Here is a 26,556-nt window from a genome sequence, read left to right as displayed (position 1 = left end):
TTCTGCTAGAGGTTGTCATTTACAAATACGATTTCAAAACCACTTCTGATTCCTTTTATTCTCTATAGAGGCAATCTTTTCCTTTAGAGGGAATCACCATCTCTAGTGGATTTCGTGGTTTATACCAGAAGAATATGGAGACCTAGAAGGATGAATTTCAAATGGCTCCACTTTTTTTATTACTGGGAACATGCCATTGCATTTGAGTTTCTATATACTAGCTCATTAGGCAAGATTAACCATTTAGAAAAAAGGAGACCTCTTGCAAGGTAATTTCAATAAGGTCACTATCCGAGTATTTTTTATGTTTCTTTGATAACTTTATGTAATTATTTGTTGTATTGCTTTGACTTCTACTTAATTTTATTACAAAAATGAATGAGGATTTAGTTGACTTGGAGTCAATGTGTGCACAAGTTAAACTTGCTGTTCAAGCTCAAATAGGATAAGGATAATAGAGAAACATACACACACATGTATACCTAGATTCTTCTACATGCATATGTGCCAGATTTTTCTTAGCTAGGGTCATCGAGTAATAAAACCATACCAATACATATTGTACCTCCATTCTATATATAAATACAACTAGATTATGTTTGTGGTTTCTTCCCTATAACTACATTCCATTCTTTTTCCTTCAATTTATATATTCTTCCTATATTTTACACAAAATATGGTCCAATGTGTCTCTAAGACTTTAAGCCCACATCCATTGGAAATTGTTAGGCTATTATTTCAGCAATCATCATTGGTTAAATTGATGGAGGCTGGTCATGCCTATTGAGAAATCATGAATCTCCTAGAAGCCATGGAAATCGAGGAATCCTGTACCCTATTTCTTTTTTCATCCATGAACCTTATTGGGTGTGCATGTAAAGGTTAGGGAAAATTTTTAAGCAGTGTCTTTTATGATACAGAGCTGGGAAGGGTACAAGGAGTTCAAGTAGATGAGACAATTCTTCTCCCCTATCTCCTCTAGAGAACAAAAGTCTTCATCTGTGTAGGGAAGAGTAAAAAGCAGTGTTATACTTAGGGCATTGGTGAAGATCCATTGTAACGGAGGAAAAAGGACAGGACAACAAACAAAAGACTCCCTATCGTAGGGAGAAGCAGAAATGGATGGTGGGCTCAGAACTATAGCCAAGGTAGGAGCAAGACCGTAGTTTAGGCTACATCCCCAAGACCCAAGACACAGTACCAATGAGACACAAGGGGGAGTAGCATTGGAAACCAGCCACTTCTTTCAATAAGGAGTTGAGTTATCTGAAGAATGTGAGGCACTGACAGTAACCATAGTAACAAAAATCTCAGTATCAGTGGGATTTCTAACTACATTAAGTCAAAGCCCATCAATAAAGACCAAGCAGAAAGAAAAATGTGCCCATTTCCAGGCATAAAAGCTGTTTCTCTCATCTCCATCTTTACTACTCTGTATAAAATACCTGGCTTTCAAGAATGAAACATATTAAGGAAGTGAAAGAACATAAAGAAAATCAGCACTACCAAGAACACAGAGGTTAGGATTATCTGACAAGATTGAAAATATCTCTGCTTGGTAGGATCCAGATTCTTGTGGAAATGTTGGACAATGCAGAAGATTGGAAAGATGGTTTCAGGAGAGAGATGGGAACTAGAAGAAACCATCACATTTAAGTGCTGAAAATGAAAACCACAGTAACAGAAACGGATCATCCCTTCTACTGTTCATCAGTAGACAGGACACAGAAGAGTAAGGGAACTTGAAGATTAGTCAAAAGAAATTATCAAACTGAAATTAAAAAAGCAGCGAGAATAAAACATCAAGACATGGATGCAATATAAAAAAAAATCTAACATGTATAATTAGAATCCCAGAAGAGAGGAAAATGGTGCTGAAAAGATACTCAAGGAGGAGCTCAAAACTTACCAAAAATAATGGTATACATCAAAAACATACTTGAGAACCCCAGTTTACCAAGCAGAATACCAAGAACACTACATCTAGGCATATACTGTTGAGATTGCTAGAAACAAAAATCGAAGACCCGGAGAGGTGGGGGGCAGAAGGGGGTGACAGCAGGGAACACTTAGCATTTAGAGTAACAAATAGAAGAATTCTACAAGACTTCGAAACAGTGTAAGATAGAAGGAAACGAAAGGACATCTTTAAAGTGATGAAATGAAAAATACAAAAACCAGAGCATCAAACCAGAATTTCATACTTAGAGAAAGGAATTTTCAAGAATATAAATAAGGATTTTCTCATACGTACAACTGAAATACTTCATTTTCACCAAAGTTTACACAACATGTGAAATGGTAGAACAATACTTGAAAATCTGATAAATTAAACCTGTTTGATGCATTGAACTCTAGGGCAACCTCTAAAAAACATTTTTGAGAAAGTTCATTATTTTAAAAAATACTATTTACAATAGTAAGGGTTCACTACAATCCTGCAAAACACCTGCAACCTGAATGCTGAAAACAGAACTCCGATAAAATACAATAGATATATAGAGAACTGTACAGATTTTAGGTTGTGGGCCGAATTCAAAGCTTTGTGGTCCTAGGACAGAGATCTCTGCTTTCTTGTAAAACGGTGTCTCTCCTACTTCCCGAAGATCACCTGAATTCCTCAGCACATTAAGCTCCCTTATCTTAAAACAAAGGTTGGTGGGTCAGGCAGTTTCATGTTTCAACACTGTCTGCCTTCACCTCTTCTACCTCTACTCTGTTGCCAGCCAGCGAAAGTTCTGTTTTAAGGGCTGTGTGATTTAATTAGGCTCACCCAGATAATCCAGAACATGCTCTATATAAGGCCCTAACTTCAGTCACATCTTCAAGGGTCCCTTTCACCATGAAATATAACATTTTCATCAGTTCGTATGATTGGGTTATGTACGTATCTGGGTGGCTATTATTCTGCTTAACACAAAAGGCATCAATAAAAGATTGAAATAAAAAATGCTAGAAATAACACATTTTACATATACACACAGATACATATATAGTAGTTTCGAAGAAAATTTTCCAGACTCAGATAGGTTTTCAATGATCTGATCACAACAAAAAGTCAGCGAAAAGTAGGCCAACAAATTACCTAAGATAAAAAGAGGAACAACTGTGAATGAAGTACCCAATGTGTATCTAAGAATCATGAGACAGTATCTCACATCCATATATATGTAACTGAATTCCCAAAAAGCCGAGAGGCAAGGAAGTTTGCTCAAGAAATATTTGAAGTGTTCATGACTAAGAATCTTCCAAAGTTAATTAACAAAACAAGCCACAGATCCAAGAAGCTCAGGGATCTCTATTCAGAATTTCAAAGAGAAGTAACAAAAACACCTCAACAAGATCAAACCCAACACATATACACACAGGCTTATCGTAGTCAAATTCTTGAAACACGAAGAAAAAGGAATAACCTTGAGTGTAGCCAGAAGAAAAAGAAACATACAGAAGGAAAAAGCTATGGATTCCTACACATCCCTTTTCAGAACTTGGGAAACTAGAAAACAAAGAAGCAATATCTTTAAAGTTTTAACAGTACTGAAAGCTGGGAGAGGAAAGCAAAGAACAGAAAAGCTATCTGTTCAGAGTTCTATAATCATAAAAAATATCTCCCAAAAATAAATCAAGTAAAGACTTTTTCAAACAATAAAATATAACTTTAAGAATTAATTCCCAGCATATCTTTAAAGTTTATTTTGAGAGGGTGGGGGAAGGGCAGAGAGAGAGGGAGAGAGAGAATCCTTAACAGGCTCCACTTTGACCCTGCGGGGCTTTAAGGGAGCAGAAATCAAGAGTCAGATGGTAACTGACTGCACCATCCAAGAAATACTGCAGTAATTTGGTCAACTGTATGTTTGTTTTTCTATTTGCAGAAGAAAATTTGAAAAGCTTAACGTTGATCCATCATAAAAACTCTCAAACTAAAATTACAAGGGAATTTCCTTAATATAATCAAGAGCATCTATGAAACACCTGCAGTTAACATCCTACCCTGAATGGCAAAATACCGAACACTTTCTTCTCAAGATTGTGAGCCAGACATCTAGGATCCCTGTCTCCTCTTCTATTCATCATTACACTGGAGGTCCCAGTCATTGAAATAAAAAAAAGAAAATTATTTTCACTAACACTTTTATAAAATCTACAACACTCCTGGAACCGGTAAATGCATTTAGCAAGATTGTAGAATAGTAGATCTAAAAATCACTATCTTCTAGTATACCTGTAAACAATGAAACAAATGAAGTATTTACACAGATTTTAGTCAAACTTCTTTCACCTTGTTCCTCTCAGTCATCTAACTAAGCACTTCTGGTTTGCCTATGCCCAATTCAAATGGATTTTTGCTCAAACTCAAAATTTATAATATTGATCAAGTCTATCTTTCAAAAATAGTCTTTCAATTTTTTTCAAGTTTTTAATTAAATTTCTTTTAGTTAACAATGTAACATTACTTTCAGGTTTAAGGTCTCATTTCTAAAGCCTCCTAGTTCATTTTCTCATTTCTTTCTACCACCATCCAGATTGTTTTTGAACAGGTTTGAAGATGTTCTTTCTTGAGAGCTCATATATTTTGTGTACCACAGACTAGGTCAACACAGCCCGTCATGGTTAAGTCGTGTTAAAGAGAAAACCCAACTGGACTCACGTATGTTCAAGTTCGAGGTCAGTACACCAAAACTTAATATAACCTACCAAACTGCAATTTCAACTGTCCCAGGAATATAACCATTAACCAGTCAAACTGGAAGTTCTCCATCAACTTATTAACCCATTGTTAAGTCCCTTCCGTTTCCCTTAGGAGGGTGAACTTTGTACTCCACCTTTAAAAACCTTTTCTTTTCTGCAGCTGGACAGAGCTTCTTTCTGTTTGCTGAGTAGGATGCTGCTCAATTCATAAATCATTTAATGAAGCCAATTAAATCATTAAATTTACTCTGTTGAATTGTGTTTTTTTAACGAGAGAACTGTCATACCACGCCTGAGAGGCCATCTGGCTTCCATTGTTACAGTGTTATTTTAGAAGAGCACAAAACACCTGACTAAGCATAATTGTGTAATACAATTACCCCACTGTTATTTTCAGGAAGGTCATTATCTCTAATGTAAATGGTATTATTTAAAACAGTGAAATATAATTGTAATGGTCTTACGTGAATACATAGGTCATGTGTACATGTAATAATTGGCTCTTGCGTCTGTTTAGGATTCTGGTAATGTAATGCATTTCTCCCTGAGCCCTGCTGATGGCATCTGCCAGTATCTTCATTTGGTGAAAAATGCTGGAAGCAACAACACTGGATGCTGATTTTGTTAATGAAGAAAGGGCTCTAAGATCTGACCGGCTTACTTATCCAGAATCAGTTTAGATTTAAAAAAAAAAAATGTCTATTTAGTTTTGAGAGACAGAAAAAGACAGAGTGTGAGTGGGGAAGGGGCAGAGAAAGAGGGAGACAAAGAATCGAAGCCGGCTCAAAGTCATGGGGCTCAAAGTCATGAACTGTGAGATATGACCTGAACTGAAGTCAGAGGCTTAACCCACTGAGCCACCCAGGTGCCCCAAGAATCATTTTAATTTAGCAAAATTTGGTCTGCTTTGGGTTGGAAAAAAAAAACTGACTTACTTCTATTGTCCTATCTTGAAGGGAAAAATAAATCAAAGAGGCAAATAGACCCATCTGATCATCATAAAACACTCATGCTGCGTTTCTGCAGCTGAGAAGGCATCAGAAAAGGCCATTTATAATACCGTAGGCACTGCCCCTTTTCTGATGCTGGTCAAGTTGATTGTGCTTGTATTATTCAGTTTGCTTTACATATTTGCCACATTCCTGCTCCCTCAGCTCATTTTGAGTAAATTCTGTGTGTCTCTAAGTGCTGATATGCATTATATTTGGGCAGGAAGCCAAGGCATTAATCAGATAAACACATCGAATTTGGAAAATCTTCCCCCCCACTCCCCGATTCTTCTCTCACAGTTCCCTTCCCCATTATCCCTGTCCCTTGAATTAATCTCACATATATGCTACAGGAGGCATTTAGTACTCAGGTGTGGGTTGGAAGACGGGTAACCACAGTTGCTGTGGGTGAGGTGGAAGGCTTTACAAGAGCCATTGCTCCCAAGACTTGCCCAGGTGTTATGATCTTCCTGGAGGCAACTTCCTTCTGCTCTCATGGATCCTCTGATTCCAAGGGGGATCTCTTCTGAGACCCAAGGAAACATGCATTGGGCAGGAGGTATAGAAATCTTCCACTTCATCACTGCATAGCCTCAAAAGTATTACTTTCCTCATTTGTAAAAGAGCCATCCCCATGGAATAGGACAAGCACTACAAAAGATCATGAAAGGAATGCAAATATTCATAGTCCACCATACAACGTGTGTGCTCAATGCAACGTATTTTAAAAGCTATTTCAGAGAATCCTGAACCTGAAACGGGACTTTTCGGGATATTAGTGGTGGCTACAACAGAGCAACCGGGCGTTGCTTGTTCAAAACACGTTTGCAAGCTTTCCCTGCACCTAGTGCATCAGATTCTACTATGTTTGGATATTTAATATCCTCCTCCAGGATTCTGAGGAACTGCTGGGCTTGTGCAGCCGGGCCACAGGAACCCCAAGTTTTAAACTCCCATCTCTTTCAAAGCATCACTACTTCTAGCTTCTCTTTAGAGGTTTTCAGGAATCAGGAACTTGGTATCTCTTGGGTAGGTCTGATAGCTGTGAAAACTGTTACTCTTTTGCAAAAGAAAAGCTGCCTCCAGATGCTAATTCTAACCCTTGGAGCTACGAAGAGCAAATTTAACCCCTTTTCTCATGAGAACAGCCTCAATTTCTTTGAAAGGACTCATCTTCCTGATTCTTCCCTCTCCTGTGACCCCACACCCTGACCAAGTTTATGTCCCAAAATCCCAGCTCCCAATTTACTAAGTTTTGCCAAATACATACCCACTGCTAGAGTTTCAGCTGCCTTATCCTTACTATTCTCTCCTAACTACCCCCTTAGAAGTTACTTTTTAAATGTCTTGTTCTTTCTCAAATGCATAGAGAATATATTCTTTAAGCTTTTGCAAAAGGAATCTCAGATCTTTTTATCTATGTGATCTCCATATCCTCAATCATATGATTTGGATCCAGAGGGTTTTTTTTTTTTTTTTTCCCCATAGAGAGCTCAAAGATTTAGAATGAGATAGAGTTGAAGGCATTAAGACAACATATGGCCCAAGTTTCTACCCTCAGACCCATTTTACAGAGAAAACATCAGAGCTTCTACAAAACTAAGGAATTTCCTCCCGTCTCCTAGTACAAAAGCTACTTCTATAAATTAAACTATGTTTGTGTTATCCACAAAACTCAGGCTAGCATTCTGGAGACTTTTTTTGTTCACCATAACCTTTTCCTGGCTAATTTTTTTTAAACTCAAATATTTCACCTACTACTCCTGAAGAAACTATAAGAGACCTTACAATTTCCACATTCCTGCGTAGTAACAAATGGCTGGAGACTGTGAGAGAGAGAGAGAGAGAGATAAGCCTATCCCAGAGAATCTTTTCAAAATAAGCGAGGGAGGGAGGGAGGGAGGGAGGGAGAGAGGGAGAGGGAGAGAGAGAGAGAGAGAGAGGAGAGAGAGAGAGAGAGAGAGAGAGGAGAGAGAGAGAGAGAGAGAGAGAGGAGAGAGAGAGGAGAGAGAGGAGAGACAGAGAGAGAGAGAGAGAGAGAGAGAAGAGAGAGAGAAGAGAGAGAGAAGAGAGAGAAGAGAGAGAAGAGAGAGATAAGCCTATCCCAGAGAATCTTTTCAAAATAAGCTCCAGAGGCCAGAGGGGAGGGAATTTATAGACTTTCTCATTGGAGGAACCGGTGGATCTTTGTCCAGCTGCAATCCCTCAACCTGAACTGAATTCCGCCCCCACCAGGACACCTGAATCCTTTGCATTCTTTGAAAGGATCCAACACCGTTTGACAAGTCTCAATCATTCCCAGGTAACCATGTTTCAATCCCTGTTTTGCATACAGGGCCTAAATGACCTTTGGCTTTAAAAATCTGCCCTCTTCGAGTTTCTAACCTGAATTTGTGTTTCCTGAATTGCAATTCTAATTCCCCAAATACATGCCTGTTTATTTAAATTTTCAGTGAATTCTTTCTTGGTTGACAAGGTAAATGTCGAATTACCTGTTCCACACTACCTGTCTGGACAACATAGACCTTTAATTTTACCTCATATTCTCTTGTATGCACTTTTTTTTTAACTTGAACTGCAGGTCAATCCTATGCAATACCCAGAATTGGCATGTGCACACACATATATAACAGATGTTTATAGATTGAGTTATCTGAGGTCCCTAACAAAAGAAGCAGTACATAGTTTTTAGTAGTTTGGAATAGTTTCCAGGATCAGCCTGCCAGCTTTAAATCCTCATTTTAGCACTTACAAGCTCTGCAATATTAGGCAAATCATTTCATCTTCCTTAACGTGGTTACTTCCGCGGCAAATGAACAATGTAACATTATTTGGAAGCTCAGATGAGAAAAAGAATGAAAATTTTTAGCTGAGAGCTTGATAAACATCACTATCCTTATTTTGTACACACTGGGCACCAGAACCCGTGTCTCCTGTTTCTGTTTTGCCTCCCTGCTACACCTGTTGTCTCACGTGTCTCCCGAGTCCATGGTTTCTGGAGCTTCACAGGAGAAAACCACATTAGACCTGTTAATGAGCACTGATGAGCCCCTGAAACTACTCACTATCTGCCCCACCCCAGAGCTTCTTATATGGTAGACATGCAGAAGGCTCCATCTGTGAGATGACCCTGATCATATAAAAAGTCTGGACTGTAAATAGGATTGAATTATTTAATGACCATTTCCCAACAACTGGTAAGGGAACAAAATGAGAGTAATCAGATTACTTAGGTACCTGATTTGTTAGGTAAATGATGGCTCGCATTTCAGCTGGTCATGACTTTAGCAAATCTTAGAGTGTTGCAAAACATATTGGCCACCCAAGTGTATGGCTTTCTTCTGTGGCATCATTAATCTGGAAAATTCACTTGTAAAAGACCTGTGCTACTTAGCATCTCCACGTCCAGAGGTAGCAGCTAGGTGTCTTCAAACTACACATTCTCAGCAGCGATCTTTTCTACTTCTGGTTTTCACTTTTTTTTTTAAGTGATTAGGATTTTGAGGGATGTGTGGTGAGCAGAGATGTTCTCATTTATTAGGACAGCATTTACTAATGATTTAGGAACACTCTGGAAAGAATCAGGTAAAAGTTCCTCACTAACATTTTTTCAGTTTAGTTTTTTTCTCATCTGCCTCAGAATAATTTGTGTTAACGTTATGAAAATGGAAGTAAAATTCCTGAGTCTATCCAAGATCCTCTACATTGAAAACTCTTTACATACATATTCCCAAACTCCCTAGATAATATTAAGATATGGAAAATTTGAGAATTAACACATCAGTAGTTAGAGAAACGTGCTAACACACGTGGAAATAGTTGGGCTCACCATAGCAGCGAGTATTACTAGAAACTTTTGTGTAAGGAATACAAAGTTGTGAGCAGAGCTCCTCAGGGGTATGGAGGCTGCTTTGGCTCTAAAAATGTAAACATAACAAAACAAAACAAAATATGAGAAATAGGTAAGAAAAAGAGAACTCCCATGAACAAGTATTAAAATGAATTATGTGCATTTAAGTGAGAAATGATATGGGGTTTCAATGGTTGAGCAATGAACATAGTGATGGTTTGGGAAGGAAGTGGTAAGATAAGAATTAGGTCTTAAAATGTGGTCAGGATTTAGACTGGACAGATGAAAAAGATTTTTGTGGTAGGGAAAGGTTTTTTTGTGTGAATAAATGTGAAGTTGTAATAAATACAGGGCTTAGGTTAGTAAAAAGTTGAGAGAATATTGAAAATAAAGGGTACACACATCTGTGCATGTCCAAAGTAGTGACGGCAAGATCTGAGATCCAAACAATTTAAAAGTACATTGCGTTGTAGAGAGAAAGTCATCTCTTGATCCAACATGGAGAACATACATGGTTTTTGTTGTTGTTTGGTTTTGTTTTATAATAGTTAAATGTTACTGGGCATCTGACAAACGGAATCCCTTGTCCCCACCAAAGGCATGGGCTGAAAATCTGTGGACCAGCTTCACTTTGGGCAAAAGGGATGGTAAACACAGTCACGGAAGAATGAACCATTTGTGACAGCAATGTGACCCTATTCAAAGAACAAAGGGAAATGAAAAGGGGAAAATAAGTTGAAAGTCAAGAGATTTATCTGTCTCTGCTTGTCTCTTTAGTTGTGTCTCAAAGGACCACTCCTCTGCTCTGGAAACCCGAGTAGTTTGTCTCTGGTAATCCGTGTGTGTGCAGCAGGACCAACCTACAAAGCATAGCTTTAGAAAATATCGTTGCTGAAATGGGAACTGGCAGCCTCATTCATTTTAAATAAGACTAAAACATAGAATCACATTCTTTCTCAAGGTTTTAGATTGAATTTAATATTTCTTATGCTAAATCCCAGATCGGTAGGAAAAAAACACAGAAGATTAAACTCATATTCTTGTATGTATATACATACTCTTGTTAACATTAGAAAAATAAAGTTTTTGCCATTCCTTTTTTTTTTCTCCGCAGCATTGAAATAAGTCAGTGTCATTAGCCTACACCTCCCTGAAACTATGCTAGGTGGATGGACAGCATCTAAGGCACTATGTGGGCAAGATTTGGTTGCTAAGGAGTTTGGTAGAGATCCGACTCAAATATTTCAGTTGTAAGGACAGTGTTGTGTGAGAGAGGCCTCCAATGGGCATAAAAGACCTACATGTTGTAGCAAGGCCAAGGTCTCCATAATTTTGGAAAGTCTTATCAGCCTTATTGCATGAGTTATTTCCTAGCATAGATTAAAATAGAATATGCATGTACATGCTGGATAAAGTGTGTATCTGTTATTATTTTAGCCATGCAACTTGGGATTCCCTTTCTCTAGTAAAAATACCCTCATTACTCTGAGCAACTGAAATTCATTTAATCTCAAGTTGTGTGCTTTGGTGGAACTGACCCCAACAAAGAGAGAGAGAGAGGTATGCAATTTAGGATTGAACACCTCCCTTGGTCACAAAATTGGATGTGCAGGTAGTTAGGGAACAGGACTGGAACCAATAAAACTAATCTTAGGAGACAGTTGGCACACCCAAGAAAGGGACACGCTTTTTGTATTTCCTTTTCCTCCTGAAATTTCTCTAGCCTTCTTTTCATCACAAAGGGAGATCCTGTCTGAAAGTGGGGCCCATGCAGAGAAGAAAGTGGAGCCCACACATATATATGGAAAAAAATGATATTGTACTCCTGGATTCATGCTACCCATGAAGGTAAGTTTTATTTTTGATTTTTTTTTACATGTGTTCATGAAAAAATATGTTTTATTTCAAACCACTGAGGTAGGATCCAGTAGTATACTGGCAAATATCAGTTGTACCCTGGCAAATGTTTGTAACTTCCGGCAGGGAGAAGAAGAGAAATGAGGGTGGAAATCAAGTTCCAGTTTGTAGTGTTTGGCAACCTCTCTCGTGTAAATGCTCTATTATGCCGATTTTAAGCTATTAGTCTGATGCCACTGACCATGGACATGGAAAGAAATTTTGTATAATTGGCTCATGCACGTTCACAGGAACTGTTTCTAAAACACCATATTTTTTTTCTCCATCTGTAAAATGTTTCTGTGACATGATAATGCCTGGAATACTTTCTTCTTAGTTTGTCAGTAGAGGAAGGAGAATAACATCCCCATTAAAAATTTAGTAGGAATAGATTTAAAATATTTTATAAAACTCTTATTAATAAAAGGTAAGATGTATTAAGAGCCACAAACATGGAGATTAGACAGACTAAAGATATGTGTGGCAGTATTTAGGTTTTTCTGTCCCTCTGGGACCTTGGGGGAAGCCAGTTAAGTTCTCTGAGTCTCATTTTACACATCTGTGAAATGGGAGTGTACTAATACCTAACACATGGGGTCAATAAGAGAACTAAATGTACTACTCTGTATGAAATGGTTTAGCATAATGCCTAGTACATGGCAAATGCTTAATAAATATTAGTGATAATTATTGTAAGGGTTGGTAAGAAATCACTACTCTTTCTCTCCTCTTCTTGTAGAGTTTCAAATACACAGATAGTAAGTCACTGGATTATCTCATGGGTTACTGAAACTTTCCTCATCTGTTTTCTACATTGTTTTTCTAATTGAGTATTTTTTATTGATTTGTTTTCATTATCACTGACCCTATCTTTTTTTTGCTGTTCAGTTGGCTCATAACAGCATCAGTATGTTTTTCAATTCGTATATTTCATTTTGAGATCCTAGAATTTCGATTTACTTCTTTTACAGGCAGCTAATTTATCTGTTGCATTTTCACCTTGAGATTTCTCCTTTTCTGCTAACTTTAACACCTGTGTAATACTGACACGTTTTTTTTTGACTGCTATTTTTTTTTAAATCTTAACTAAAATTGCTCTGTTTCTTCACATTCCTAGAAAATTTGGTATACTGGAGAAAATCATATGTTAGATATGTTAAATTGTAGATTCTGGCTTCAGCTATTTTCCTCTGAGGAGTGATCACTTTTATTCTAATAAACAATTAGTAGGTAATCACACTGACATTGTGCATTCTTAGGTTTGTGCTCTGTAATGGTGTTTTTGTTTACCTACAGGTTTTCCCTTAGTCTTACGAACTTAAGAATTCTTAGTTCTGGAATCTTGTCTATATTCCTAAGGCTTAATGCCTCTGGAGTCTCAATGGAATCACAATGTTTTTACCAACTATATAATTTAGTAGGATTCAAACCTCAGACTCCCCTCTACCTATTGTGGTTTGAGCAGCCCAAATTTATGCTCAGTTCTTTCAGTTTTGCACTTACTGCTTTCCTCTGGGTTCTCTGGAGTTTTCCCTGTGTATGTGAAATGCAGGGTCAGCTGTGGGTTTGAGGAGTTAATATATAAATTTGGGGGATGCCTCAACTATGGCTCTTTCCTTTTTAGGATGATTCCTTCAATTTCCAGCCACTATTTCAACTACAGTCTGTCTTCTATCACCTCAATCTCGTAACCCTGCCATTTACAACATGAGTTGTATACCAGAGTAATGCAGAATGCCCCAACGGTAAAATCCATAAAACACTGATCTCAAAAAATACCATTTTACTCCCTCCAAAGTTCAAATGGCTTCGAGTTTTTGCCTGCTTCTTGTCCTTCTTCAGGATGGCAAACAGCATTTTTTAATAATTTTTCCAGAGTTTTAATTTTTTTTTTTAAGACGGGTTAATAAAAGGTACTCTGGCATTGCTGGAACTGGAATCCACTCATTCTCTTTTGATTTCTACCATTTTTAGGATGTCTCTGTGTCTCTCATCTGAAGTCCTTCCTTCTTGTGTTCAAGAAATATTATATTTTAAAGATATTATCTCTGGGGATGCCTGGCTGGCTCAGCCAGCAGAGCATGTGACTCTTGATCTCCAGGTCGTGAGTTCAAGACCCATATTGGGCATGAAGCTTACTTAAAAACAAACAAACAAACAAACAAGCAAGCAATAAAAATACTAGCTTCGGCATTTCTGATAACTTTGAAAAGATGAGGTTATAGCTTATGCTTAGTTCTTCAGAGGAACAAAACTTTCTAAATAAAGTTATTAAATGGCTCTCTTTGATAAACATTTACCTCTAATTGTACTTAAATATTTTTTGATAATGGGTTTGGTTTATGTAAGTATCAGTTTTTCCTATGGTTAGAAGAAAGAATGATTTTTATTATGATTTAGGGTCTTTTTAACTAGCTCCTAAAGAGGGGGTTCCTAAGGGTTTGGGCGGAACAGTAACTTCCCTTGTGCTGTATGGAGGGCGCAGAAGTAGCTGACATCATTGCGTTCATGACTTGTTCCTTGAAATCAGTGACAGCTGATCCTGCATATAGATAATAACTGGAAAAGCAAGACAGAAGCAGGTTTAGGCTTTCAGAAAACAGCTGGCATCCGAGCCTGTCTTCCTTTTGTGCAAATTATAGTTTGGTTTGTGCTTTTCCACCAGCCTAAGCTTCCCCAGTCACCCTCAGTAAACCTGGGCTTTGCCCCAGTGGCCTCCAAATCTGCCAAATGTAAATCAGCTCAGGCTGCTAAAGGGCGGTGGGGGAGGGGAAGCAAAAAGAAACAAAAAAACAGCCACTAAGAAAAAGAGCACAAGAAACTCTTCAAAACTCCCTACCCCACTGATTTATGAGAATCTTCTAGAATGAGGAACTATAGTTTCTTTCACATTCCTGGTTATGTAAAAGAATGCGTCAAACCTACCTCAAATAAAAGTTCAATTATTCAGAACAGAAGGGAAGCTCTTATCTCAGCTGTGATCTTAATTAAGATTGATTTGAAATCCAGCTAAGAGTTCTCTTTGACCAGAGGTAGAGAGTGAGAAAGTGCCAAGAGGACCTTTTAGAAGGTCTCAAAGGAGTTCAGAATCCCTTTCCACTTGAGATTAGCAGGGAGAAATGATCATAATTTTACCTCCTTATGTTTTGCTTAGGATACATATGTGCTCTGGTACCCAAACCCGGACTATACTATGCTGTCTGGTTCCTTTCAAATAGAAATACAAATTAATATTCTTCAGAATTCTGTGTGTTAACAGTGATTTGATTTCTCATCCTATGTTTTCAGAGAAGCCTTTAAGTCACCTTAAGTCAGGTGTCATTGTAGATGTTTTGTGTTTTCTAAGTAAAGGAAATTACGAGATATTTTGGAGACAATAAGAAATGAATTTATGATCACAAACATACAGTCTATCAATCCTTGGGCATCCTGAGTATATATTTTACTTTACTTTTTTTGTTTGTTTGTTTGTCTCTTGGTTTGCGATATGGCTGATTCAGCTATAGGTGCCCTAAAGTATGTGAATGTAGGCATGTGACTTTTAAATCCATCAGTTCTATGTATATACACTGTACATCAGGCTTTCCATTCATTAACTCATTAATATCTAGTAGACACTTAATAAATGCAGGGCACAATGGGTAACTTGGACAAAGCTAGATTTGGTTTGAAAGGATAGCTGGTTATGATGGTAAGCCAGTTATGGGCAGTTTTCCAAATCAAATATTTTCCTCTTGATAATTTCTCACTGGAGCCAGATTTTGTTATTCAAATTTATTTCTCTTGGTTAAGATAGCTCCTTTGAATAAGCATTCCTCTTTTTTTTTTTAAGTTTATTTATTTATTGTGAGAGAAAGAGAATGCATGCAAGCTCAGGAACCCTGAGATCATGACCTGAGCTGAAATCAAGATTTGGACGCTTAATCAACTGAGCTGCCCAGGCACCCCTGAACAAGCATTCAAATGTTTGTGGTGGCAAGGGGAAATTTGGAATAAGGAGGTGACCAGTTTCATTCTTGACATGTTTATCTGTAGGCGCCCAAACGAATATGCCAGGTGGATCTATCATCTGGACTAGGGGGACAGATTGATGTTAGAGACTTAACGTTCAGAAGGTCTGCCAATGCGAGGCAGTAGAAACCCCAAGTACCGATACAATTGGTTAAGGAGAGGTTTAAAGGAAGATGAATCACTTGTAGCAAGCCTATGAGGCAGATAATATTATTATATTTTCAAGAGAAGAAAATTAGTCCCGTGGAATTTACTTAATTTTTACATGATCAGTAAGTTTTGAAGCCAAAATTAGAATCAATTGCTTCTCTTAATTCAAAAATATTTTTATTACACCATGCTTTGTTTCTTGCCCATGACTACATGTTGAGGGCCAACCCTGTGCTGAGCATGTGGAAGGCACTATAAAGGCAAGAAAACAAGAATAAGGGGAAGGTGTTTGACCTGCCCAACAAACTGAGACTTTTTTTATACATATAAATTTGGAATTAGTCCCATACATATACATTTCCACCCCACCCCTCTTTTAGAACTTTCATTGTGCGATTCGTGAATCATTAGAGTTTTCCAATAATTTTCTTACCCAGACTTAGTCACCTCTTTCCAAGTCTTGGTCTGCACACCCCTGCCAGGAATTATCTTCTGAAGATGCCAAATGCTTTACTTTCGTCAAAGAGAAAATACTGAACTTTTCAGTGCAAAATTCAAGTTTCCCTTGGGCTAGCCTAACCATGCTTTCCAGTTTTGTTTCACTCTTATCTCCAAGATGATAAATATATTTTTTTCTCCAGCCAGACTGATCATACAGTTACTATTCTCCTATTTTTGTTATCTATTGCTATGTAATCATATACCCAAAATTTAGAGACATGAGCAACAACAATCATTTATGATTATTGTCTCTCATGGCTCTTGGGGTTGTCTGAACTAAGTTGGGTACTCTTTGTTTGGTCTTCTCATGCAGTTGAAGAGAGGTGGCTGCTTGAGGTCTTCTTTAGTTCCATGTGTGGGACTTGAACTGGGAAGATTTGAAGACCTGGGGGATAAATCAGCAGATCTCCTTAGGCTTCTCCATTTTCTTCCATGTAGTTTCTCCATGGGTTCCCCAGTAAGGCAGCTTTAAGGTAGACAGGGTTCTAGATGGCAGTTTAGAGTTCTTTAGTCACATCTACCCTAAAAGAGGGAGCCAGGCAGAAGCTGGAACACCTTTTATGATTTAGCCTTGGAGGTCATGTGTCATCATTTTGCTACATTCTATTGGTTATAAGCAAGTCAGTAAGGCCAGGATATACTCAAGGGTATGGAATTAGACTCCAACTCTTGAATGAAGATGTGTAAAAGTGCTACCATACCAAAATAAAACATGTATCTCTATCTCTATCTCTATCTCTATCTCTATCTCTATCTCTATCTCTATCTCTATCTCTACCTCTGTATCTATATCTGTCTATATCTATCTCTATCAATATAGATTGACATAGATAGATATAGATACAGAGGTAGAGATAGAGATATAGATGATGCAGATTCTGCATTAATAGAGATACCATTTTCCAAGATTACCTCATTTTTCTACTCCCCTAAATCCTATTTATTTGAACATCACAGTTAGCTGTCACTTTCTCTAGGAAAACTTCACTTATCACAGAAGCCACTAGTGAAGTCAGAACTACTTTCTTCAACACTCGTTTGTTTGTTTTCTTCAACGCTTGTTACAGCATGCCATACTAGGTATCATTTTGAATGTATACATCCTACCTCCCCAACGAGAAAGATACAGTGAAGCCTTAAAAGAGAAGAGAACAACTCTAAATGGCTAAGTCATTGATTAATTCAAATATTGAGGGTCACTTATTATATCAGTAATAAAAACAGAAACTATTCCATAATTGATAAAAACCTAGAGCTTTCTTAATTATCTGGCAGAGTGGGGCTCTAGGTAGAGGCTCAGTTTTGGGGATAAGGAAGACTTAGCTCTAATTTAGAAACTTTTGACAGAACAAATCCCATCTACCCTGAGTCTCAACTCTGCACAATCATAAAATTCAAATAAGATCCCTTGGGTGACTTGGAGAAGGGAAACTAATCACCCTCCAGCTGCATTGTTATTTTTGGTATGATATCCCTTTTGAATCCAGCAAATCTTGGAGACTGTTGTAGACTTTAGACCCTTCAGTCTTTCTTCATTGTAATGGGGTGGCAGTAGCTTACAGAAAACTCTAATCTTGGCAAATACTTATTAAAATAAAAGGTCTCTCAGAGCCCCTGGAGGAAAACTTTATCAGGAAACCAATTACTTGAGGTCCAACCCTTGACTCTCTCCATTTAGAAGTTGAAAACTACTACCTTATTTCCTATTTTATTTTCTTAACCTGTAATTAATTACTGCCCATTATGAATTCCCAGACCACAGGAAGCATTTATCTGCAACATTAGGTCACTTGGAAGAAAGATTAAATCTGTGAAGAGAGGATGCTAAGTGATTAAAGAATTTCAGGACAAATATTCTAACTCCAGAAACAGCTCCTGATTTGGGAAATAATCCAAGACCTCCTGCTATCCATCCATAGAGAACATGATCCTGTGAGCCAGTTGAGAACGGCAGGTGCTTGTGAAACGTGTGTTACTACCAACACTGGATTTTGGGTGGTAGGGAGGTTGTCAAGGCTTGGCCTTGATTCTGAAATGACTCTGACCTTCTCCTACCAAAAAAGAACTAAATAAAAACGAATACACTTATATATTTAGGATTATGACAAATCAGACTAAACTTTGTTAAATAGTGATTTTTTTTTTCAAATTTGACTGTTGAATCTTGGCATCTTAGAATCCTTAGGTTTTAGAGACTTTATTACTTATTTCCTACCTTACATACAGACCAGGCTAGTGACATGCATTATTTCATTTAAGCTTACCATGAGGTAAATATTGTTACCCTGTATTTAAGAAGAGAAAATGAGGTGCAGAGAAGTTAAGTATTTTTTAAGATCATAGGTTATGGTAGAGATTGGATTTAAACCTAGGATCTGTTACTTCCAAAATATATGTTCATTTCATTATATCCTATTTTTACAAATAGATACTGGTTAATACATAAAACACTTGTGTTATGCAAAACATTTGTCCTACAGAACAAAAGGCAGGCTGGAGCATGGGGGGATTTGCTTTCTCAGACATCAATACATCCTGCCCCCATTAGCTGGAGAAAATTAGTACTCAGAGAAATGAATTGGTAAAGGTACATGTCACCTGCAAACCAGTCCAACACTTCCAGTTTGGTCCTCCTCTTTTCCAACTTATTCAGTACATGTTGAGATGTGTACCATGCTTTAGGTCTCTGTGAGCCTCGCAGGATGACAAAATGAGCATCATACCTGAAGGCCAATGTCCTGGGAAAACACAAGGGAATCAGTTGGTGAAACAAAAGGAGAACTGAAGTCAAGGTCATACTGTCTTACTGGCTGTAAACCATGATAACTGTTCTTTAAATGGCACTTGCTCCTATATGTATTTGGTGAATGAGTGAATGAGTAAATGAATAAATATTATTTTTGCCTCCTCTCCCTCCTCTTCCAAGTACGTTAACTGAGCACCTACTCTGTGCTGTGATTATAGTAAGATCCTATCTTTGTCCTCAATCTAATAAGAAAAGGCGATGTGAAGTACTGTGTCTCAGACTCCAATTAGAAGAAAAAGAAGATTCAGAGGGAGGTTCAGAACAGGGAATGATCATGACAGTGTGCCCACAGGATCCTACATAAACTCTCAACTCAATATTCTAGGAGCATCATCCCCATTTTCTAGATGAAGGTGATAGAGGCACAGAGTCTAAGATACTAAGTATCTTTTCTCAATAAAAATCCTCCTAGTTGTTAAAGAAGGGCTAGAAACTCATCATCTGGCCTCTATTACATTCCTACATATTCTTTCTCAAAAGATAGAAAATATAAAAACAAAAGAAATCTACTATAAACAAAAATATTCTGTTACAGTATCATTTGCAGCAATGGACACATAATACCAGCTCCTATCTAGTTAAAATTTTCAAAGTTGAGGAGTGACTGGGTTGGATCTGGTCATAATCTCACTGCTCGTGGGTTCGAGCCCTGCATCAGGCTCTGTGCTGACAGCTCAGAGCCTGGAGCCTGCTTTGGATTCTGTGTCTCACTCTCTCCCTGCCCCTCGCCTGCTCCTGTTCTCTCTCTCTTTCTCTCTCTGTCTCTCTCTCTCCCTTCCCCTATCAAAAATAAATAAATATTAAAAAATTTTAAAAAAATATTCAAAGTTGATTGAGTTTGATACATGACTTATGACTCAAGCAAATCTATTAATGCTGGGATAATTTAGAACTTTAGCATTAAGGATTCTTTTCAATAAAAACAAAACTCTTTCCCTTTTTCCAGATTCTATATCCTCCCGCACTGCAGCCAGAAGGGACAATTGACCATCTTGTGAAGATACCAATATTTGCATACACTGTGCTGATAGACCCCAATCCTTGGTGTCCCCTTGCTCCTGGCAGTAATCCCACCTTAGGACTTCCGTTCTGACAATTCCCCAGCTCTGTAGCAGAAAGGCTGAGTGCTCAGCTTTGAAAAAGTCAGGGTTCTTGGAGGCCTACGATACCTTCCATTCATTTTCATAGCAGACATCATGAGGAATTCAGTAAATACAAAGCCTGACGCCACCTCCTGGACAACTTCACCTTTCTTGCAATGAAAATTACTCATTCCCCATGAAATGGGCAGAGTATGTGAATAAATATTTATTCACATTTCAGATATTTCATCTTGTGACTCCAGACACACACACACAAAGAAGGAGAAAAGGAGAAACAAATCCTGCTCTTAGGAAATTCTCCTCTGGCAAGCAGTCATGTGTGAGCTCCTTGAGGTCAAGTAATGAATCTTTCATTTCCATCTCCCCAGTGCCTAATAGTCTGAGCTCAATAATTGCTTATTGAATAAATAAACAAATAATTCAATGTACGTTGTTTTTACTATCCACTTATTCATTGATGGGACAAATATTTATTGAACTCTGTTTGGTGAAGATAACAGCAAAATCATAATGATGGAAGACAAGGAGTAAGCTGTGGGCTGGACTTATATGGGAAAAATTTACTGGCATTTTCCTGAAGAGGTAGGAAGGGACACATTAAAGGACGAAATGGATGTGGCGTGGAAGGAGTAAATATTTTATATTCTACACAAGAAGCCAGTTTATATCGTTTTATGTAAATGAAGATGTTCCTTTCTGCCCCTAGTAGGCATTTTGAACCATCCTGCTGATTGTAAATATTACTCTCGTTTATTTTCTCATTAACATTTTGTTCTATCTTATTTCTTTGAATTGATTTATTATCCAGATAATTCAGCTTTTCTTCTTCATAAACATATGGTCTTTATTTGTTACACTAATTCTTGGGAGTTTTTCCACCATTTCACTTTTGCAGCTAAGGGGTGATGAGTGAAAAAGAAAAATACGAACATACCAATAACAAAAATGTTCCACCACATAGCTGTCCCATCAAACTGTATTTTCAATCTTTCTCAATTTTTCCCATTGCCGAAACCTCTATCTTCTTTCATATTAACATAGGGGTGCACTTGTGCTTCCTTTTCAAGGCTCACATGACATTCTTTTCCTAGCTGATCATGACCAAACACTACTCTCTGAGAAGACATCTCTGGCTCTAAACCCAGTCTGAATTAGGTGTCCCTCATCCTTTAGTACCTTGTGCTAATATCAAAATGGTCACACTTCAGACACAGCTGATCAAAGGTCTCAAATCATGCCAACAAAATCTATATTTTCCCCCTCTCTGTCCCAGTGTTAAACTCATTATGGAGAAACATTCTTCATATATTGAGTTCTGGCCCACCATCTCTGAAAGAAAAAAATAGCCTTCTCTGAATTTGCTTTAATGAAAGCACCAGTGAAAGCTTTCACTGGCCAGGGCCTGAGTTATGCACTTACCTTTGGAACCGGGATGTACAGTTCACCCAACCTGAATTTAATGGACAGAGAATGGAAAAAGTGATGATTTCTCAAGAGTATATTGAAGTGGGGGTGTAGGGTACAATTACTCAGAAGAAAGAACAAGTTAAACAATAGAGGTTGTTAAACAATAGAGAGGCAATAGAGGTTGCCAGATGGGTTGAAGGAAAATAATCTTAAAATTGGTGGACAGCCCTGCTCAAAGCACCACACACACACACACACACACACACACACACACGGAGGGAAATGGCAGCCCCAGTATCCTTAGTGTTCAATAAAAGAGGGGTTTTCTCCTGTAGAGCTGTTCATTTGGAAATTAACAAGATGTCTTTGCTGAAATGATAGGTTTGGGACTCAAATTAAATCTTTCTCCTGGGTGATGCTAGAGGGTACTAGTCATGGAACTGACTTTGGTGAACAACTACCTTGATGCAGACATTTAGCCAGAGTGTTGTGGACATTAAAATTTCTCCTTTAACTGTCACAACAATCTGGACTACCATTATCTCTGTTTCAGAGATGATGAAAGAGCCTGCAGTATTAAGTAAACTGCTCAGCAGTCTCACAGATGGTAAATGGTCAATGGAGGACTGGATCCTGGGTCTGTATTTGCGATAGTCCCTGCTTCTCCCACTGCATCATGGGGCCACTTTGCTTGTCTTCAGTTTGGCTTGTAGGTACAGTTCCAACTTTCCATTTGGCATACTGACATTACCCCTTTTCTGTTAGTTCTTATATACAAACCTTTCTGACTCTAAAAAAACTGGTACAGAAAAATCAACCCCTTTTCTGCCAACTGAGGGTACTTTCTCTGATGTCCACACTATCTGGTGAAGCAGCCATGCTAATAATAGGTTGAAATCATACAGCATTGGAAAGCCTAGTTGTTGTGTTTCCCAAGGGGACTGATGTGGAGGTGTATACATGCAATCAGCTCTTAGGCAGAATGTTGACTTTATTACCAAGATGTGCTGGTAATAATTTGAAGGCTTGTTTACATGGTCTGTTGCCTACTTGTGTGAACTATTGACCATCTGTGTGTGTTGCCTAGGCAATGGATTGAGAATGAGGAGTCCAAGATTTATCTGTGCTGGTCATAAGCAAAAAAGGGACTTTTCCAAGCAAAGGTTTGATAAAAAATAAATCAGTCTGAAACTGATTCTCTAGACACAAATTACTTAGGGAGGGAGAAGTGGCTGATGGGAAGCTTTGCTAATACTGTAATTTTTATGAATTTGTTGTCCTTTAAAATAAAGCGTAAATAACTGACAGATGAGAAATGAGCTACACAATGAGTTATAAACACAAATGAGTTCATAAAATATTTACCTGCAGTGAAGTAGATTTGACACTCTTTGACAATAAATATATACAAATATAGCATTCCACTGCAAACAGATTTTTTTTATTTGTCCCTTAAAAAAGTTCTTTTTTGAAATAAACCATTTTGAACCTTAATAGGTACTTGCAAATATGTTTGTCTTCCTGTTTCTATTGCAGTCTTCTCCAGATGCCAGTATCTTAACTATAGGGTGGGATATACTTGAATCTCCTTGTTATTTTGGGTTATAATGGTCACAATTTTTACTATTTGCAAGTGGTTCCAAGGTGCATATTTAAGAGTAATTACAGCTATCCCACAGTGTTGTTGTGGAGGTAAAAGAGACCACGAGGGATCTGAATCAAGTTAGCAGTGAGGCTGGTACAAAGGAGCACATATGGAGCTGCTAAAGGTCTCTAGTCGATTGTCCAGCATTCAGGTCTGTTAGTGTTAATTCCCTACACTCTGGAGTCCATACAGTGCAGGACTTGAGAGCACTGGACTCAGATTGTCTGGCCTTGATTCCCAGTTCTTCCACTCCCTAGCTATGTGATCATGGGAACGTTACTACTCAATGCCTCGAGTCCTGACTTGTAAGTTAGTAGCATGTTCTTTGTAGGCTAATTAGTGGAGGGTGGGGAGAGATAGGAGAGGGAGATGGAGAGAGAGGATGTGTTGAGCATAGTTACATATGTTGAGTGTCAGTCATATTCCGAATGACTTAATGCCAGTATGGGCTCAGTGGCACTCCCCAGGCTCCTGTTGATAGAACCAGCAGTATGCATAGAATGGCAGTATGTATAGATACATGTTGGTAATCTCTTCTCTTCTAGGAGAGTCAATAATGTCAACCTTTGCCTTCTTTGCAAATAGAGTCTAGACAAAACCCTCCGTCCTTCTCAACACCTATTCTAGACAGCACTATTAATCCATTCCAGTGCCTGAGATGTAACAAATTTGCCAACTCCAGGCTGACATAATGCTGAATTGAAGCTCAGATACAGAGTTAAGCTGGAGAAAGGACTGGAGTTTCACTCAGATGGTCAGAAAGAGGACCAAGACCGACTGCTATTGCCCGCAACTTGTGCTAAACTCATTTCCTGTCATTCTTCATTAACCCAGCATTGTGATTTACAAGACCTTAAAATTAGCTAATTTTGGAAATTTATCAATGAAAAAGCTAACATAGTAAAAGTTTCAAATTCATATAGATGCTTCCATTAAAAATGACAGAAGAATTTATCTGTGCAACTCGGGGTGTAGAGCAGAGAAAATGCAGAGAGTGTCACCTGGCAGTTATTCTTAATGAGTGGGAAAAGACTATGAAATTTATTGTTTAACTTACGGGAAGGTTGATTAACCCTCAAAGCAGATAATTACTGGATTAATGCTGGGTATATTTTTTAACTGAGTGGGATTTGGTGCATTCCCTGCAGCCATGGTTTTTTTAAAAATTTTTTTTCAACGTTTTTTATTTATTTTTTGGGACAGAGAGAGACAGAGCATGAACGGGGGAGGGGCAGAGAGAGAGGGAGACACAGAATCGGAAACAGGCTCCAGGCTCCGAGCCATCAGCCCAGAGCCTGACGCGGGGCTCGAACTCACGGACCGCGAGATCGTGACCTGGCTGAAGTCGGACGCTTAACCGACTGCGCCACCCAGGCGCCCCGAGCCATGGTTTTTTATTTGAACAGGAAGTAGTGGGAAACTTTTACACACTGACTCCCCAAGAAAATTCTTAGCCTAATGTAAAAACCAAATGTTTTCTGATGGGAAATTGAAATATGAAGGTAGTGATGGAAAAAATCTCTAATCCCCACTTCTTCTGACTGAGGAAAACAACAGTCCGCCATATTTCTTCCTCCAGACTCTGTCCAGTTGAACATTTCTTGTCTTAGCATGTCCATTTCCCATTGCTTCACTTGAAGCAAACCAGTGAGAAAAACTGCTACTAAATGCCCTGTGTAAAGTGGGGAACTCTTTGGGCAACTATTGCTTATTTGCCTTTTGTAGTACCTACTAGCTCATACTGTTTTCTTGCCAACAGTATGACCCTGACCCTCTGGCCTCTGGCACTTGCTGCAAGTTAGGTAAGTATCACCTCTCTAATAGGTGTTGTGAATGCAAACCAGAAGCTGATTTGGCCAGAGGGAGTCTGTGCCTATGTGTGGAATTACAATATGTGCATTTGAGAATTGAGGGAAGCTGTCTACTACCACCATATGACCTCTGTAGCAGAGAAAAGTTTTCTGAAAGAGGAGAGAAAAACCAGAGAGAAACCATGAGAAGTAGAAATAAGGAATATAAAGAAGAAGCTAAGTAGCCATGTCCTGGATTTCTGCAAGTTTTAATTTTCTGGGATCTGGAAACTTCTGAAGATCTGGCTGCATGGTTTCATCACAAAGACAGGTCTGAGTGAGTCTAACAGAGGCAAACACTACTTGTTAAGGTGATTATTTGATAGGTTTATTTTTCCTGCTTGCCCTACCTTTTTTACAGGACACTCACATTAGTAGCTGTCAGCTCTAAACATGCAACAGTTTACTCTGTTGTTTTTTTTTTTTTCCCCACCATCTCCAGCCTTTAGACATTAATTCCACTGCCAATGAGAGATGTTTTTCAGTCCCCAATTAACACGTCAAAGAAATTTTTGCACCTTCTGATCAGGGATTGATAGTCTTTATCTGGACTATTCATTATCATCCCAATCTTTTTAGCCTAAGTCAAGAGGTAGCATAAGAAGGACACATAGTCTTTCCTTATTCTCTTCCTATAAATCATTCCTTTGCATGATTAAGCTGCTCTTTTCTAAGTATTAAGAATAATCCTTACAAGAGCCACAGGGTGGATTTATTATTTCCATTTGCTGATGGGCAAGCTAAGAAAATTAAAATGGCATATCCATTGCAAAGAGTTGGTACATCCAAGGGCTGGAATTTTAACTGAGGGCTGCCTATCTCCCAAGCCAAAGCTTTTTTTAGGACCCTATACTGCCTCTTGCTCCCCCTCAGTATCAAGAACTTCATCTTGGATTCTTTGTTTACCTCATTCCTATGGCATTTTATAATATTCAATGCCAAGAATGATAGTAAGCACTTCTGCATTTCATTCTTCATTACAATCCTAAAATGAATGCATTTATTCACATTTTAAAGATAAGGTAACCGAGTCTTAGAGAGATTAGCGAACTTAGTAAGGCCACAGCATTTATGCATTGTTGTGTAAGACATCATACCCAGATAGGTCTGGCTGCCATTCTAACCCACATCACATGTGCTAGATCTTTACTTTTTTCAGGCATAATCAGCATATGTCAAACTGGGACACACTTGGCCCAGCCTCATGCTGCTCTCAGAATCCGATGATTTGATGCACTAATTTTTTTTTAAACAGAAAGGAGAATGGAGAGAGGGTGAGGGAGAAGTTACCACTACCAACAGATTACAAAAGGAAGGAAGGACTTATTCAATTAACAATAACCTAGACCTGAGAGGTTTATCTCTTGACTCTAAGAAAAAACTAAGTTGGTTGACTTCGTATCACATCTCTCTCCTAGCTGTCACATACTCCAGCCCCCGTGCTGAAAGTTGCCACCTTATAGCACAGTTTCTGGTTTTTATTTCTTCCATACTGTTGATGCTCATTTCAACCTGATGACACTCATCCTGCAAGTTACTGAATGATGGATGCATCCACTGGGAGCTTTCTTCCTGTCTTCCCTATTCCTTTCTTCTTGTCATGTCTCTTCTATGCTCATTCATTCATTCACTCACTCATTCTTTCCACTACCCCCACCC

General features: G+C 38.3%; 1 long non-coding RNA gene across 1 annotated transcript in view; it reads right to left on the bottom strand.

The window, feature by feature from the left end:
- Positions 1-13,831: 13,831 nt before the first annotated feature.
- LOC132684927 (uncharacterized) overlaps positions 13,832-26,556 on the bottom strand; it is a 180,716-nt gene continuing 167,991 nt past the window's right edge. The window contains exons 4-5 of the long non-coding RNA XR_009612872.2: positions 18,685-18,824; positions 13,832-13,983 (exon numbers count right to left, since the gene is read on the bottom strand). This is a non-coding gene — a long non-coding RNA (uncharacterized LOC132684927). The remainder of the gene's footprint in view (positions 13,984-18,684; positions 18,825-26,556) is intronic.

Source organism: Panthera onca, chromosome D2 (genome assembly GCF_046562875.1).
Source record: "Panthera onca isolate mPanOnc1 chromosome D2, mPanOnc1 haplotype 2, whole genome shotgun sequence".
NCBI lineage: Eukaryota > Metazoa > Chordata > Mammalia > Carnivora > Felidae > Panthera > Panthera onca.
Note: the sequence above shows the minus strand (reverse complement) of the source record. Positions and strands in the feature narration are given on the sequence as shown.